This window comes from Dendropsophus ebraccatus, chromosome 8 (assembly GCF_027789765.1).
Source record: "Dendropsophus ebraccatus isolate aDenEbr1 chromosome 8, aDenEbr1.pat, whole genome shotgun sequence".
Taxonomy (NCBI): Eukaryota; Metazoa; Chordata; class Amphibia; order Anura; family Hylidae; genus Dendropsophus; species Dendropsophus ebraccatus.
The window spans coordinates 15,334,054-15,348,663 of NC_091461.1; the positions used below are offsets into that span (position 1 = coordinate 15,334,054).

The 14,610-nt window shown below is 45.2% G+C and overlaps 1 protein-coding gene across 1 annotated transcript in view; it reads left to right on the plus strand.

The window, feature by feature from the left end:
- The window catches only part of C1S (complement C1s), a 78,710-nt gene that overhangs the window by 39,743 nt on the left and 24,357 nt on the right, over positions 1–14,610 (plus strand). The gene's annotated exons all lie outside the window — the stretch shown is intronic.

Sequence of the window (14,610 nt, forward strand, 5' to 3'; positions counted from 1 at the left end):
AAAACATTCCGCCACATGGAACGTCCTAAGAAACATTCCGCCACATGGAACATCCCTAAGAAACATTCCGCCACATGGAACGTCCTAAGAAACATTCCGCCACATGGAACGTCCTAAGAAACATTCCGCCACATGGAACGTCCTAAGAAACATTCCGCCACATGGAACTTCCTAAGAAACATTCCGCCACATGGAACGTCCTAAGAAACATTCCGCCACATGGAACGTCCTAAGAAACATTCCGCCACATGGAACGTTCCTAAGAAACATTCCGCCACATGGAACGTCCTAAGAAACATTCCGCCACATGGAACGTCCTAAGAAACATTCCGCCACATGGAACGTCCTAAGAAACATTCCGCCACATGGAACGTCCTAAGAAACATTCCGCCACATGGAACGTCCTAAGAAACATTCCGCCACATGGAACGTCCTAAGAAACATTCCGCCACATGGAACGTCCTAAGAAACATTCCGCCACATGGAACTGTCCTAAGAAACATTCCGCCACATGGAACGTCCTAATAAACATTCCTGCCACATGGAACTTCCTAAGAAACATTCCGCCACATGGAACTGTCCTAAGAAACATTCCGCCACATGGAACGTCCTAAAAACATTCCGCCACATGGAACGTCCCTAAGAAACATTCCGCCACATGGAACTGTCCTAAAAACATTCCGCCACATGGAACGTCCTAAGAAACATTCCGCCACATGGAACGTCCCTAAGAAACATTCCGCCACATGGAACGTCCTAAAAACATTCCGCCACATGGAACGTCCCTAAGAAACATTCCGCCACATGGAACGTCCTAAGAAACATTCCGCCACATGGAACGTCCTAAGAAACATTCCGCCACATGGAACGTCCTAAAAACATTCCGCCACATGGAACGTCCTAAGAAACATTCCGCCACATGGAACGTCCTAAGAAACATTCCGCCACATGGAACGTCCTAAGAAACATTCCGCCACATGGAACGTCCTAAGAAACATTCCGCCACATGGAACGTTCCTAAAAACATTCCGCCACATGGAACGTCCTAAGAAACATTCTGCCACATGGAACATCCCTAAGAAACATTCCGCCACATGGAATGTCCTAAGAAACATTCCGCCACATGGAATGTCCCTAAAAACATTCCGCCACATGGAATGCTCCTAAGAAACATTCCGCCACATGGAATGTCCTAAGAAACATTCCGCCACATGGAACGTCCTAAGAAACATTCCGCCACATGGAACGTCCTAAGAAACATTCCGCCACATGGAACATCCTAAGAAACATTCCGCCACATGGAACGTCCTAAGAAACATTCCGCCACATGGAACGTCCTAAGAAACATTCCGCCACATGGAACTGTCCTAAGAAACATTCCGCCACATGGAACTGTCCTAAGAAACATTCCGCCACATGGAACGTCCTAAGAAACATTCCGCCACATGGAACGTCCTAAGAAACATTCCGCCACATGGAACGTCCTAAGAAACATTCCGCCACATGGAACGGTCCTAAGAAACATTCCGCCACATGGAACGTCCTAAGAAACATTCCGCCACATGGAACGTCCTAAGAAACATTCCGCCACATGGAACGTCCTAAAAACATTCCGCCACATGGAACGTCCTAAGAAACATTCCGCCACATGGAACGTCCTAAAAACATTCCGCCACATGGAACGTCCTAAGAAACATTCCGCCACATGGAACGTCCTAAGAAACATTCCGCCACATGGAACGTCCTAAGAAACATTCCGCCACATGGAACGTCCTAAGAAACATTCCGCCACATGGAACGTCCTAAGAAACATTCCGCCACATGGAACGTCCTAAGAAACATTCCGCCACATGGAACGTCCTAAGAAACATTCCGCCACATGGAACGTCCTAAGAAACATTCCGCCACATGGAACGTCCTAAGAAACATTCCGCCACATGGAACGTCCTAAGAAACATTCCGCCACATGGAACGTCCTAAGAAACATTCCGCCACATGGAACGTCCTAAGAAACATTCCGCCACATGGAACGTCCTAAGAAACATTCCGCCACATGGAACGTCCTAAGAAACATTCCGCCACATGGAACGTCCTAAGAAACATTCCGCCAAATGGAACATCCTAAGAAACATTCCGCCACATGGAACGTCCTAAGAAACATTCCGCCACATGGAACGTCCTAAGAAACATTCCGCCACATGGAACGTCCTAAGAAACATTCCGCCACATGGAACGTCCTAAGAAACATTCCGCCACATGGAACGTCCTAAGAAACATTCCGCCACATGGAATGTCCTAAGAAACATTCCGCCACATGGAACGTCCTAAGAAACATTCCGCCACATGGAACGTCCTAAGAAACATTCCGCCACATGGAACGTCCTAAGAAACATTCCGCCACATGGAACGTCCTAAGAAACATTCCGCCACATGGAACGTCCTAAGAAACATTCCGCCACATGGAACGTCCTAAGAAACATTCCGCCACATGGAACGTCCTAAGAAACATTCCGCCACATGGAACGTCCTAAAAACATTCCGCCACATGGAACGTCCTAAGAAACATTCCGCCACATGGAACGTCCTAAGAAACATTCCGCCACATGGAACTGTCCTAAGAAACATTCCGCCACATGGAACGTCCTAATAAACATTCCGCCACATGGAACTTCCTAAGAAACATTCCGCCACATGGAACGTCCTAAAAACATTCCGCCACATGGAACGTCCTAAGAAACATTCCGCCACATGGAACGTTCCTAAGAAACATTTCGCCACATGGAACGTCCTAAGAAACATTCCGTCACATGGAATGTCCTTAAAAAACATTCCGCCACATGGAACGTCCTAAGAAACATTCCGCTCACATGGAACGTCCTAAGATACATTTCGTCACATGGAATGTCCTTAAAAACATTCGCTACATGGAACGCCCTAATAAACATTCTGCCACATGGAACTTCCTAAGAAACATTCCGCCACATGGAATGTCCTAAGAAACATTCCGCCACATGGAATGTCCTACAAAACATTCCGCCACATGGAATGCCCTAAGAAACATTCCGCCACATGGAATGTTCTAAAAAACATTCCGCTACATGGAACGTCCTAATAAACATTCTGCCACATGGAACACCCTAAGAAACATTCCGCAACATGGAATGTCCTAAAAAACATTCCACCACATGGAATGCCCTAAGAAACATTCCGCCACATGGAATGTCCTAAGAAACATTCCGCCACATGGAATGTCCTAAGAAACATTCCGTCACATGGAATGTCTTAAAAAACATTCCGCCACATGGAACGTCCTAAGAAACATTCCGCCACATGGAACGTACCTAAGAAACATTCCGCCACATGGAACACCCTAAGAAACATTCCGCCACATGGAAGGTCCTAAGAAACATTCCGCCACATGGAATGTTCTAAAAACATTCCGCCACATGGAACGTCCTAAGAAACATTCTGCCACATGGAACACCCTAAGAAACATTCCGCCACATGGAATGTCCTAAGAAACATTCCGCCACATGGAATGTCCTAAAAAACATTCCGCCACATGGAACGTCCCTAAGAAACATTCCGCCACATGGAACGTCCTAAAAACATTCCGCCACATGGAACGTCCTAAGAAACATTCCGCCACATGGAACACCCTAAGAACATTCCGCCACATGGAACGTCCTAAGAAACATTCCGCCATCATGGAACGTCCTAAGAAACATTCCGCCACATGGAACTTCCTAAGAAACATTCCGCCACATGGAACGTCCTAAGAAACATTCCGCCACATGGAACGTCCTAAGAAACATTCCGCCACATGGAACGTCCTAAGAAACATTCCACCACATGGAACGTCCTAAGAAACATTCCGCCACATGGAACGTCCTAAGAAACATTCCGCCACATGGAACGTTCCTAAGAAACATTCCACCACATGGAACGTCCTAAGAAACATTCCGCCACATGGAACGTCCTAACAAACATTCCGCCACATGGAACGTCCTAAGAAACATTCCGCCACATGGAACGTCCTAAGATAACATTCCGTCACATGGAACTGTCTTAAGAAACATTCCGCCACATGGAACGCCTAATAAACATTCCGCCACATGGAACTTCCTAAGAAACATTCCGCCACATGGAATGTCCTAAGAAACATTCCGCCACATGGAACTGTCCTACAAAACATTCCGCCACATGGAACTGCCCTAAGAAACATTCCGCCACATGGAACTGTCCTAAAAACATTCCGCCACATGGAACGTCCTAAGAAATATTCTGCCACATGGAACACCCTAAGAAACATTCCGCAACATGGAATGTCCTAAAAAACATTCCGCCACATGGAATGCCCTAAGAAACATTCCGCCACATGGAATGTCCTAAGAAACATTTCGCCACATGGAACGTCCTAAGAAACATTCCGTCACATGGAAGTCTTAAAAAACATTCCGCCACATGGAACGTCCTAAGAAACATTCCGCCACATGGAATACCCTAAGAAACATTCCGCCACATGGAACACCCTAAGAAACATTCCGCCACATGGAAGGTCCTAAGAAACATTCCGCCACATGGAAGGTCCTAAGAAACATTCCGCTACATGGAAGGTCCTAAGAAACATTCCGCCACATGGAACACCCTAAGAAACATTCCGCCACATGGAACGTCCTAAAAACCTTCCGCCACATGGAATGCCCTAAGAAACATTCCGCCACATGGAACGTCCTAAAAAACATTCCACCACATGGAACGTCCTAAAAACATTCCACCACATGGAACGTCCTAAGAAACATTCCGCCACATGGAACGTCCTTAGAAACATTCCGCCACATGGAACGTCCTAAGAAACATTCCGCCACATGGAACGTCCTAGAAACATTCCGCCACATGGAACACCCTAAGAAACATTCCGCCACATGGAATGTCCTAAAAAACATTCCGCCACATGGAATGTCCTAAAAAACATTCTGCCACATGGAATGCCCTAAGAAACATTCCGCCACAGGGAATGTCCTAAGAAACATTCCGCACATGGAATGTCCTAAAAAACATTCTGTCACATGGAATGTCTTAAAAAACATTCTGCCACATGGAATGTCCTTAGAAACATTCCGCCACATGGAACGTCCTAAGAAACATTCTGCCACATGGAACGTCCTAAGAAACATTACGCCACATGGAACGTCCTAAGAAACATTCCGCCACATGGAACGTCCTAAGAAACATTCCGCCACATGGAACGTCCTAAGAAACATTCCGCCACATGGAACGTTCTAAGAAACATTCCACCACATGGAACGTCCTAACAAACATTCCGCCACATGGAACGTCCTAACAAACTTTCCGCCACATGGAACATCCTAAGAAACATTCCGCCACATGGAACGTCCTAAGATACATTCCGTCACATGGAATGTCTTAAAAACATTCCGCCACATGGAACGCCCTAATAAACATTTTGCCACATGAAACTTCCTAAGAAACATTCTGCCACATGGAATGTCCTAAGAAACATTCCGCCACATGGAATGTTCTAAAAAACATTCCGCCACATGGAACGTCCTAAGAAACATTCTGCCACATGGAACACCCTAAGAAACATTCTGCAACATGGAATGTCCTAAAAAACATTCTGCCACATGGAATGCCCTACGAAACATTCCGCCACATGGAATGTCCTAAGAAACATTCCGCCACATGGAATGTCCTAAAAACATTCTGCCACATGGAATGCCCTACGAAACATTCCGCCACATGGAATGTCCTAAGAAACATTCCGCCACATGGAACTGTCCTAAAAAACATTCCGACCACATGGAACGTCCTAAGAAACATTCCGCCACATGGAACGTCCTAGAAACATTCCGCCACATGGAACGTCCTAAGAAACATTCCGCCACATGGAACGTCCTAGAAACATTCCGCCACATGGAACGTCCTAAGAAACATTCCGCCACATGGAACGTCCTAAGAAACATTCCGCCACATGGAACGTCCTAAGAAAAATTCCGCCACATGGAACGTCCTAAGAAACATTTCGCCACATGGAACGTTCTAAGAAACATTCCGCCACATGGAAGTCCTAAGAAACATTCCGCCACATGGAACGTCCTAAAAACATTCCGCCACATGGAACGTCCTAAGAAACATTCCGCCACATGGAACGTCCTAAGAAACATTCCGTCCACATGAAATGTCTTAAAAAACATTCCGCCACATGGAACTTCCTAAGAAACATTCCGCCACATGGAAGGTCCTAAGAAACATTCCGCCACATGGAACATCCTAAGAAACATTCCGCCACATGGAATATCCTAAGAAACATTCCGCCACATGGAATGTCCAAAAAAACATTCCGCCACATGGAATGCCCTAAGAAACATTCCGCCACATGGAATGTCCTAAGAAACATTTCGCCACATGGAATGTCCTAAGAAACATTCCGTCACATGGAATGTCTTAAAAACATTCCGCCATATGGAACGTCGTTAGAAACATTCCGCCACATGGAACACCCTAAGAAACATTTCGCCACAGGGAATGTCCTAAGAAACATTCCGCAACATGGAATGTCCTAAAAAACATTCTGTCACATGGAATGTCTTAAAAACATTCTGCCACATGGAATGTACTTAGAAACATTCCGCCACATGGAACGTCCTAAGAAACATTCTGCCACATGGAACGTCCTAAGAAACATTCCGCCACATGGAACGTCCTAAGAAACATTCCGCCACATGGAACGTCCTAAGAAACATTCCGCCACATGGAACGTCCTAAGAAACATTCCGCCACATGGAACGTTCTAAGAAACATTCCGCCACATGGAACGTCCTAAGAAACATTCCGCCACATGGAACGTCCTAACAAACATTCCGCCACATGGAACGTCCTAAGAAACATTCCGCCACATGGAACGTCCTAAGATACATTCCGTCACATGGAATGTCTTAAAAAACATTCCGCCACATGGAACGCCCTAATAAACATTCTGCCACATGGAACTTCCTAAGAAACATTCTGCCACATGGAATGTCCTAAGAAACATTCTGCCACATGGAATGTCCTGAGAAACATTCCGCCACATGGAATGTCCTAAAAAACATTCCGCCACATGGAATGCCCTAAGAAACATTCCGCCACATGGAAGGTCCTAAGAAACATTCCGCCACATGTAATGTTCTAAAAAACATTCCGCCACATGGAACGTCCTAAGAAACATTCTGCCACATGGAACACCCTAAGAAACATTCCGCCAAATGGAATGTCCTAAGAAACATTCCGCCACATGGAATGTCCTAAAAAACATTCCGCCACATGGAATGCCCTAAGAAACATTACAACACATGGAACACAATAAGAAACATTCCGCCACATGGAATGTCCTAAAAACATTCCGCCACATGGAACGTCCTAAGAAACATTCCGCCACATGGAACACCCTAAGAAACATTCCGCCACATGGAATGTCCTAAAAAACATTCTGCCACATGGAATGTCCTAAAAAACATTCCGCCACATGGAACGCCCTAAGAAACATTCCGCCACAGGGAATGTCCTAAAAAACATTTAGTCACATGGAATGTCTTAAAAAACATTCCGCCACATGGAACGTCCTAAGAAACATTCCGCCACATGGAACGTCCTAAGAAACATTCTGCCACATGGAACGTCCTAAGAAACATTACGCCACATGGAACGTCCTAAGAAACATTCCGCCACATGGAACGTCCTAAGAAACATTCCGTCACATGGAACGTCCTAAGAAACATTCCGACACATGGAATGTTCTAAGAAACATTCCACCACATGGAACGTCCTAAGAAACATTCCGCCACATGGAACGTCCTAACAAACATTCCGCCACATGGAACGTCCTAAGAAACATTCCGCCACATGGAACGTCCTAAGATACATTCCGTCACATGGAATGTCTTAAAAAACATTCCGCCACATGGAACGTCCTAAGAAACATTCCGCCACATGGAACACCCTAAGAAACATTCCGCCACATGGAAGGTCCTAAGAAACATTCCGCCACATGGAACACCCTAAGAAACATTCCGCCACATGGAACGTCCTAAGAAACATTCTGCCACATGGAATGTCCTAAAAAACATTCCGCCACATGGAATGCCCTAAGAAACATTACAACACATGGAACACAATAAGAAACATTCCGCCACATGGAATGTCCTAAAAAACATTCCGCCACATGGAACGTCCTAAGAAACATTCCGCCACATGGAACACCCTAAGAAACATTCCGCCACATTGAATGTCCTAAAAAACATTCTGCCACATGGAATGCCCTAAGAAACATTCCGCCACAGGGAATGTCCTAAAAAACATTCCGACACATGGAATGTCTTAAAAAACATTCCGCCACATGGAACGTCCTTAGAAACATTACGCCACATGGAACGTCCTAAGAAACATTCCGCCACATGGAACGTCCTAAGAAACATTCCGCCACATGGAACGTCCTAAGAAACATTCCGCCACATGGAACGTCCTAAGAAACATTCCGCCACATGGAACGTCCTAAGAAACATTCCGCCACATGGAACGTCCTAAGAAACATTCCGTCACATGGAACGTTCTAAGAAACATTCCACCACATGGAACGTCCTAAGAAACATTCCGCCACATGGAACGTCCTAACAAACATTCCGCCACATGGAACGTCCTAAAAAACATTCCGCCACATGGAACGTTCTAAGATACATTCCGTCACATGGAATGTCTTAAAAAACATTCCGCCACATGGAACGCCCTAATAAACATTCTGCCACATGGAACTTCCTAAGAAACATTCTGCCACATGGAATGTCCTACAAAACATTCCGCCACATAGAATGCCCTAAGAAACATTCCGCCACATGGAATGTTCTAAAAAACATTCCGCCACATGGAACGTCCTAAGAAACATTCTGCCACATGGAACACCCTAAGAAACATTCCGCCACATGGAATGTCCTAAAAAACATTCCGCCACATGGAATGCCCTAAGAAACATTCCGCCACATGGAATGTCCTAAGAAACATTCCGCCACATGGAACACCCTAAGAAACATTCCGCCACATGGAACGTCCTAAGAAACATTCCGCCTCATGGAAGGTCCTAAGAAACATTTCGCCACATGGAACGTCCTAAGAAACATTCCGCCACATGGAAACCCTAAGAAACATTCCGCCACATGGAACGTCCTAAAAACATTCCGCCACATGGAATGCACTAAGAAACATTCCGCCACATGGAATGTCCTAAGAAACATTCCGCCACATGGAATGTCCTAAAAACATTCCACCACATGGAACGTCCTAAGAAACATTCCGCCACATGGAACGTCCTAAGAAACATTCCGCCACATGGAACGTCCTAAGAAACATTCCGCCACATGGAACGTTCTAAGAAACATTCCACCACATGGAACGTCCTAAGAAACATTCCGCCACATGGAACGTCCTAAGAAACATTCCGCCACATGGAACGTTCTAAGAAACATTCCACCACATGGAACGTCCTAAGAAACAATCCGCCACATGGAACGTCCTAAGAAACATTCCGCCACATGGAACGTTCTAAGAAACATTCCACCACATGGAACGTCCTAAGAAACATTCCGCCACATGGAACGTCCTAACAAACATTCCGCCACATGGAACGTCCTAAGAAACATTCCGCCACATGGAATGTCTTAAAAAACATTCCGCCACATGGAATGTTCTAAAAAACATTCCGCCACATGGAACGTCCTAAGAAACATTCTGCCACATGGAACACCCTAAGAAACATTCCCCAACATGGAATGTCCTAAAAAACATTCCGCCACATGGAATGCCCTAAGAAACATTCCGCCACATGGAATGTCCTAAGAAACATTCCGCCACATGGAATGTCCTAAGAAACATTCCGCCACATGGAACGTCCTAAGAAACATTCCGTCACATGGAATGTCTTAAAAAACATTCCGCCACATGGAACGTCCTAAGAAACATTCCGCCACATGGAACACCCTAAGAAACATTCCGCCACATGGAACACCCTAAGAATTATTCCGCCACATGGAAGGTCCTAAGAAACATTCCGCCACATGGAATGTTCTAAAAAACATTCCGCCACATGGAACGTCCTAAGAAACATTCTGCCACATGGAACACCCTAAGAAACATTCCGCCACATGGAATGTCCTAAGAAACATTCCGCCACATGGAATGTCCTAAAAAACATTCCGCCACATGGAATGCCCTAAGAAACATTCCGCCACATGGAATGTCCTAAAAAACATTCCGCCACATGGAACGTCCTAAGAAACATTCCGCCACATGGAACACCCTAAGAAACATTCCGCCACATGGAACGTCCTAAGAAACATTTCGCCACATGGAACGTCCTAAGAAACATTCCGCCACATGGAACTTCCTAAGAAACATTCCGCCACATGGAACACCCTAAGAAACATTCCGCCACATGGAACGTCCTAAGAAACATTCCGCCTCATGGAAGGTCCTAAGAAACATTCCGCTACATGGAACTTCCTAAGAAACATTCCGCCACATGGAACACCCTAAGAAACATTCCGCCACATGGAACGTCCTAAAAAACATTCCACCACATGGAACGTCCTAAGAAACATTCCGCCACATGGAACGTCCTAAGAAACATTCCGCCACATGGAACGTTCTAAGAAACATTCCGCCACATGGAACGTCCTAAGAAACATTCCGCCACATGGAACGTCCTAAGAAACATTCCGCCACATGGAACGTTCTAAGAAACATTGCACCACATGGAACGTCCTAAGAAACATTCCGCCACATGGAACGTCCTAAGAAACATTCCGCCACATGGAACGTTCTAAGAAACATTCCACCACATGGAACGTCCTAACAAACATTCCGCCACATGGAACGTCCTAAGAAACATTCCGCCACATGGAACGTCCTAAGAAACATTCCGCCACATGGAACGTTCTAAGAAACATTCCACCACATGGAACGTCCTAACAAACATTCCGCCACATGGAACGTCCTAACAAACTTTCCGCCACATGGAACATCCTAAGAAACATTCCGCCACATGGAACGTCCTAAGATACATTCCGTCACATGGAATGTCTTAAAAAACATTCCGCCACATGGAACGCCCTAATAAACATTTTGCCACATGAAACTTCCTAAGAAACATTCTGCCACATGGAATGTCCTAAGAAACATTCCGCCACATGGAATGTTCTAAAAAACATTCCGCCACATGGAACGTCCTAAGAAACATTCTGCCACATGGAACACCCTAAGAAACATTCTGCAACATGGAATGTCCTAAAAAACATTCTGCCACATGGAATGCCCTACGAAACATTCCGCCACATGGAATGTCCTAAGAAACATTCCGCCACATGGAATGTCCTAAAAAACATTCTGCCACATGGAATGCCCTACGAAACATTCCGCCACATGGAATGTCCTAAGAAACATTCCGCCACATGGAATGTCCTAAAAAACATTCCACCACATGGAACGTCCTAAGAAACATTCCGCCACATGGAACGTCCTTAGAAACATTCCGCCACATGGAACGTCCTAAGAAACATTCCGCCACATGGAACGTCCTTAGAAACATTCCGCCACATGGAACGTCCTAAGAAACATTCCGCCACACGGAACGTCCTAAGAAACATTCCGCCACATGGAACGTCCTAAGAAAAATTCCGCCACATGGAACGTCCGAAGAAAAATTTCGCCACATGGAACGTTCTAAGAAACATTCCGCCACATGGAAGTCCTAAGAAACATTCCGCCACATGGAACGTCCTAAAAAACATTCCGCCACATGGAACGTCCTAAGAAACATTCCGCCACATGGAACGTCCTAAGAAACATTCCGTCACATGAAATGTCTTAAAAAACATTCCGCCACATGGAACTTCCTAAGAAACATTCCGCCACATGGAAGGTCCTAAGAAACATTCCGCCACATGGAACATCCTAAGAAACATTCCGCCACATGGAATATCCTAAGAAACATTCCGCCACATGGAATGTCCAAAAAAACATTCCGCCACATGGAATGCCCTAAGAAACATTCCGCCACATGGAATGTCCTAAGAAACATTTCGCCACATGGAATGTCCTAAGAAACATTCCGTCACATGGAATGTCTTAAAAAACATTCCGCCATATGGAACGTCGTTAGAAACATTCCGCCACATGGAACACCCTAAGAAACATTTCGCCACAGGGAATGTCCTAAGAAACATTCCGCAACATGGAATGTCCTAAAAAACATTCTGTCACATGGAATGTCTTAAAAAACATTCTGCCACATGGAATGTACTTAGAAACATTCCGCCACATGGAACGTCCTAAGAAACATTCTGCCACATGGAACGTCCTAAGAAACATTACGCCACATGGAACGTCCTAAGAAACATTCCGCCACATGGAACGTCCTAAGAAACATTCCGCCACATGGAACGTCCTAAGAAACATTCCGCCACATGGAACGTTCTAAGAAAAATTCCACCACATGGAACGTCCTAAGAAACATTCCGCCACATGGAACGTCCTAACAAACATTCCGCCACATGGAACGTCCTAAGAAACATTCCGCCACATGGAACGTCCTAAGATACATTCCGTCACATGGAATGTCTTAAAAAACATTCCGCCACATGGAACGCCCTAATAAACATTCTGCCACATGGAACTTCCTAAGAAACATTCTGCCACATGGAATGTCCTAAGAAACATTCTGCCACATGGAATGTCCTGAGAAACATTCCGCCACATGGAATGTCCTAAAAAACATTCCGCCACATGGAATGCCCTAAGAAACATTCCGCCACATGGAAGGTCCTAAGAAACATTCCGCCACATGTAATGTTCTAAAAAACATTCCGCCACATGGAACGTCCTAAGAAACATTCTGCCACATGGAACACCCTAAGAAACATTCCGCCACATGGAATGTCCTAAGAAACATTCCGCCACATGGAATGTCCTAAAAAACATTCCGCCACATGGAATGCCCTAAGAAACATTACAACACATGGAACACAATAAGAAACATTCCGCCACATGGAATGTCCTAAAAAACATTCCGCCACATGGAACGTCCTAAGAAACATTCTGCCACATGGAACACCCTAAGAAACATTCCGCCACATGGAATGTCCTAAAAAACATTCTGCCACATGGAATGTCCTAAAAAACATTCCGCCACATGGAACGCCCTAAGAAACATTCCGCCACAGGGAATGTCCTAAAAAACATTCCGTCACATGGAACGTCCTTAGAAACATTACGCCACATGGAACGTCCTAAGAAACATTCCGCCACATGGAACGTCCTAAGAAACATTCTGCCACATGGAACGTCCTAAGAAACATTACGCCACATGGAACGTCCTAAGAAACATTCCGCCACATGGAACGTCCTAAGAAACATTCCGCCACATGGAACGTCCTAAGAAACATTCCGTCACATGGAATGTTCTAAGAAACATTCCACCACATGGAACGTCCTAAGAAACATTCCGCCACATGGAACGTCCTAACAAACATTCCGCCACATGGAACGTCCTAAGAAACATTCCGCCACATGGAACGTCCTAAGATACATTCCGTCACATGGAATGTCTTAAAAAACATTCCGCCACATGGAACGTCCTAAGAAACATTCCGCCACATGGAACACCCTAAGAAACATTCCGCCACATGGAAGGTCCTAAGAAACATTCCGCCACATGGAACACCCTAAGAAACATTCCGCCACATGGAACGTCCTAAGAAACATTCTGCCACATGGAATGTTCTAAAAAACATTCCGCCACATGGAATGCCCTAAGAAACATTACAACACATGGAACACAATAAGAAACATTCCGCCACATGGAATGTCCTAAAAAACATTCCGCCACATGGAACGTCCTAAGAAACATTCCGCCACATGGAACACCCTAAGAAACATTCCGCCACATTGAATGTCCTAAAAAACATTCTGCCACATGGAATGCCCTAAGAAACATGCCGCCACAGGGAATGTCCTAAAAAACATTCCGACACATGGAATGTCTTAAAAAACATTCCGCCACATGGAACGTCCTTAGAAACATTACGCCACATGGAACGTCCTAAGAAACATTCCGCCACATTGAACGTCCTAAGAAACATTCTGCCACATGGAACGTCCTAAGAAACATTACGCCACATGGAACGTCCTAAGAAACATTCCGCCACATGGAACGTCCTAAGAAACATTCCGCCACATGGAACGTCCTAAGAAACATTCCGTCACATGGAACGTTCTAAGAAACATTCCACCACATGGAACGTCCTAAGAAACATTCCGCCACATGGAACGTCCTAACAAACATTCCGCCACATGGAACGTCCTAAGAAACATTCCGCCACATGGAACGTTCTAAGATACATTCCGTCACATGGAATGTCTTAAAAAACATTCCGCCACATGGAACGCCCTAATAAACATTCTGCCACATGGAACTTCCTAAGAAACATTCTGCCACATGGAATGTCCTACAAAACATTCCGCCACATAGAATGCCCTAAGAAACATTCCGCCACATGGAATGTT